The sequence below is a fragment of the Protobothrops mucrosquamatus genome, unplaced genomic scaffold (genome assembly GCF_001527695.2).
Source record: "Protobothrops mucrosquamatus isolate PMUCROS unplaced genomic scaffold, P.Mucros_1.0 scaffold141, whole genome shotgun sequence".
NCBI lineage: Eukaryota > Metazoa > Chordata > Lepidosauria > Squamata > Viperidae > Protobothrops > Protobothrops mucrosquamatus.
In genome coordinates this window covers 106,610-111,403 of record NW_015386507.1, presented here as the reverse complement: position 1 = coordinate 111,403, position 4,794 = coordinate 106,610, and positions in this window count along the sequence as shown.

The window sequence follows — 4,794 nt, the reverse complement described above, 5'->3', positions numbered from 1 at the left end:
ATCATCATCATCATCATCATCATCCTTGAGGAAGTCTTTGCAAACAGGGATAGAATCAAGATCACACAAAGGGATAAAAACAGTTTATAAAGTCTTAATTTGGCCACACTTGGAATCCTGCATCCAGTTTTGGTCACCGTGATATAAAAAAGATGTTGGAGACTCTGGAAAGAGTGCAGAGAAGAGCAACAAAGAGGATTAAGGGGCTGGAGGCTAAAACATACGAAGAACAGTTGCAGGAACTGGGTATGTCCAGTTTAATGGAGAGAAAGACCAGGGGTGACAGCGTAGCAATCTTCCAGTATTTGGGGGGCTGCTACAAAGAAGAGGGGGGGTCAACCTAACCTCCAAAGCACCTGAGGGTAGGACGAGAAGCGACGGATGGAAACTCATCAAGGAGAGAAGCAACCTGGAACTAAGGAGAAACTTCCTAACAGTGAGGACATTTAACCAGTGGAACAGCTTGCCACCAGAAGTTATGGGTGCTCCATCACTGGAGGTTTTCAAGAAGAGACTGGTCGGCTGTTTGTCTGAAATGATAGAGGTTATCCTGCCCAAGCAGGGGGTTGGACTAGAAGACCTCCAAGTTCCCTTCCCCCCCCCTCCAGCACTGATCATGTTCCCTAGTTGGGTCATGAAACATCTGCGAGAAGATAACCAGGTTCAGAGAGAATTAAGGATCCACACACCCCTCCTCCTCCTCCTCTCCACCAACATCACTCTCTTCTAACACTGATGATGTTGCCTAGATGGGTGATGAAACGTCTGCAAGAAAACCACCAAGCTCAGAGACCACCAAGGACCCCACAGCCCCCCTCCTCCTCCTCCTCCTCCTCCTCTTATAATAATAATAAAGTTGGAAGGGACCTTGGAGGTCATCTAGTCCAACCCCCTGCTCAAGCAGGAGACCCTATACAATTTCGGACAAATGGCTGTCCAGTCTCTTTTTAAAAACCTCCAGTGTTGGAGCATCCACCGCTTCTGGAGGCAGGTGGTTCCACTGGTTAATTGTTCTCACTGTCAGGAAGTTTCTCCTTAGTTCCAGGTTGCTTCTCTCCTTGATCAGTTTCCATTCTTCTCCTCCTCCTCCTCCTCCTCTCTGCAAACCCCACTGTCTTCTAGCCCTGATGATGTTAGTCAGTTCGGCACTAAAAACATTCGGAAGGAAACAAGCGCAGAGAGCACCAAGGACCCCCCCACTTTTGGGGGGTACTCCTGTGAGTGAGCAGAAATTGCCAGGTGGATCCTCCTCCTTCCTGCCTGCTTGAAGGGGGGGGGGGACTGACATTCTCCATCTTTCACACCCCTAGCCCCCATTTTGGCCAGTCTCCCCCCCCCTTGGTCACAGCCCCCGTCGGGCACCACATGGGGGGCACCGCTGGTTGAGTCAGATGCTCTTGGTCCCCCCCCGTCCCGCCTGGAAGCCTGCTGGGGCCCGCGTGCGCAGGGTGGAAGGGAGTTCCACGGGCGTCTCTCGACGCTCCGCGTGGCGCGGGGATGCGCGGCCGGCGGACGCGAGGGGGGTCTTTCCCTCCCGACCCTGGAGGAGAAGGAGGGGAGGGGGCTGAACTGTCCTGGCCCCCCCCTCCCAGGCCGGGCAGCGGGGGGGCGCGTGGGCACCTGCTCGGGGCGCGCAGGTAGCGCTTGGGCAGGTGGGCGCACCGGGGAGCGGCTCCCGGGGGAAGCGCGCGCTCCGTCCGTCCCGTCCGTCCGTCCAGCCGGGCCCGGGTCAGAGGTCCGCCCGGCCTGGTTGATCTGTCACTCCCGCTGGCGCCAGGCGAGCCGGCCTGTTTGGAGACGCGGCCAGGATCGATGCGCCCGGCCGCCGGGTCGGCGGATCAAGGCTTCCGCGAGTGCGAGCCGGCACGTATGAGCGCCCGGCGGCCGCCCAGCCTTGGCTCCGGCCCAGGGGCGCCCAGCAGGGAGGGGAGTCTTCCCCCCAGGCACAGCCTGGCCCTAGGGGGCGCCCTTGCGGGCTGGGGATGATGGGATGAGTCGTAGCCGGGCCAGCCGCCAGCGAGGGGAGCAGAGGAGGCAGCCTCTGTCCTGGGGAGGGGGGGTCTTTCCGAGGACGAGCAGCGGGTCGTGCTTAGGGGGGAGATGCCGGGCGCCCCCCCCTTCTCCAAGCAAAAAGCCCCATGGGAAAAGCGGCTCATGAGAACTAGCGACTTGATTTGGCCGTGGTGGATGGTGGAGGGGGGAGGCTGAATTCAACCCCTGGTCAGCAAGGGGAGCAGAGGAGGCAGCCTCTGTCCTGGGGAGGGGGGCTTTCCAAGGGGGGGTTGATCACTGGACAAGCAGCAGGTTGCACTTAGGGGGAGATGCCTTCTCCAAGAAAAAAGCCCCATGGGAAAAACGGCTCATGAGAACTAGCGACTTGACTTGGCCGTGGTGGATGGAGGGGGGAGGCTGAATTCAACCCCTGGTCAGCCCACCAGCAAGGGGAGCAGAGGAGGAAGCCTCTGTCCTGGGGAGGGGGCTTTCCAAGGGGGGGGGGTTGATCGCTGGACAAGCAGCAGGTTGTACTTAGGGGGAGATGCCGGGCACCCCCCTTCTCCAAGAAGAAAGCCCCATGGGAAAAACAACTCATGAGAACTAGCGACTTGGCCGTGGTGGATGGTGGGGGGAGCTGTAAGAGTGGAACAAGTGACCGGCCATCAGTGGAGGGACATTGGTTTCTGGGAGGGGGCCTTTGGGGTGCCAGTCAGGATGGGGGGCACCCCGCTGAGATGAGATGGGGGGGCTGGGGACCAGGAGACCTACGTCCTATGGCCTCAGGGCACGTACACACCAGGCAGGCCCGCCTTCAGTCACAGCAGCAGCGTCTGAAGAGTCTCACTCGGGAACACGTGTGTGTGTGTGTGTGTGTGTGTGTGTGTGTGTGTGATGTTTCCACACTGTAGCTGTCTGCTATTTCGATCACCTCTTTGGGGGCGGAAGCGCCCTAACAATGGAGACGCGGCAGCTTCTGTGACCAGACTGCCCGGCGGTGTGGGTTTCTTGCTCTGCTTGCACAGGGTTGTGTGCGTGCGTGCGTGCGTGCGTGTGTGCGTGTGTGTGAGAGAGTGCACACCCAAACGGATTGCTCCTGGTGCACGATCGTTTATGATTCTCTTTGGCTCCTCTTTCAGTCTGTGGTTCAAAAATTGTGGGGGTTTTTCTTTTTATGGCAAAATTCATTTTTATTTGGCACGCCTGGGCTTTTAGAGCCTCTCCCTGCTGTCCCAAGAGCTGCGGCTTCTTCCGGAGATGAAGAAAAAGAAGGAGAGGCAGGCCCATTTCCGGGAGAATCCACTGGGCCTTTCCCTGGAGGTTGTGCCAAGCCAGAAGGGAGCTGAAGGCCCAACTAAAAGATTGTGTGTTTGCGCGTGTACCTGTTGCCTTCAGAGGCAGCCTGCGTGCGCGTGTAACTGGCCGCTGCCAGCATGGGTTAAAGCAGTACTGTTTTCAAAGCTGGCAACTTTAAGATGTGTGGACTTCAACTCCCAGAATCCCCTGGCCAGCTGAAGAAAAATCCACACACCTTAAAGTTGCCAACTTTGAAAGCGGCACTGGGCTAAGCAGGCCTTTGTTTCTCGCGCAAATGACAGGATTACAAAAAAATCTAATTTTTCTTCATGTGGGATTTAGGATGCTTAACGAACCAGAGAGGATCTGTGGAATGGATTCTTTCTGAGTTTGGTGCTTTGCCTGCAGATGTTTCATTACCTGACTAGGTAACCTCACCTGTCCTAGATGGTGAGGGGGGTTGCACACCCCACCCTCCCTTCCCCTGATAAAGCTCCCTAGTTGGATGATGAAACGTCTGCCAGAAAACAGGCCAACTCAGAGAGCACCAAGGACCCCTCAATCCTCCTCCTCCTCCTTTCTAGCACTGATGATGTTACCTAGTTGGATAATGAAATGTCTGCAAGAAAACTGCCCAGCTCAGAGAGCACCAAGGACCCACAGTCCTCCTCCTCCTCCTCCTCCTCCTCCTCCTCCTCCTCCTCCTCTCCAGAACCCCCACTCTCATCTAGCACTGACGATGTTCCCTACTTGGGTCATGAAACGTCTGCAAGAAAACCACCCAGCTCAGAGAGCACCAAGGACCCCCACAGTCCAGCCCTGAGCTACAGAGATCCTCTTTCAAAGAAGATCTTGAATTTGCCAAGCTCTGCCAAGCCCACTTGGGCCCCTCCCCAGAGAGGCAAATCATGTCTGCACTCCAGTGTGTGTCCCCCCCCTTTTCAATTCCCACGCCTTTCAGGTGAGACCCTCCCTCCAGGTAGGCTGGGGGGAGAAGCATCCATCCCTTGGCTGGCACAGCCTGAAGGCAGCGGGCAGGCTCCTACCACAACAGAAGGGCCAGGCTGAATGGAAGGAGACTGAGAGAAGACACATCTGTGTTGGTGTGACGATAGGAGACCGTGACTAGCGGGGTTCTATGCCGCTACCCGGGTGAAACCTACCGGTAGAACTTCTCCCTCCGCAAAGGTAGCGGACTACAACTCGAGGAACCTCCGTAGACCGGATCCTACCGGGAGCCCGACTACCCGAACGGAATGGAAGAGGGTCAGCCACCCCAAGTAAGGGTGTTCAAGGGCTGGTGGCCTTCATCTGGAAGGGGTTTAGAGGGGGACTCATGGAGGGCCTTGAAGACTCAGGGCCACCTCCAGGTAGGGAGTCGGGGCCTCCAAGTCCCACTTACAGGGGTCATCCCCATCTCCTCCTCGGGATCTCCTTGGAGGCATCTGGCCTAGGATGGTCCTCGGGCTGATGGAAAAGGCGCCCTCCCCCCTTAGCTTTTCCTGT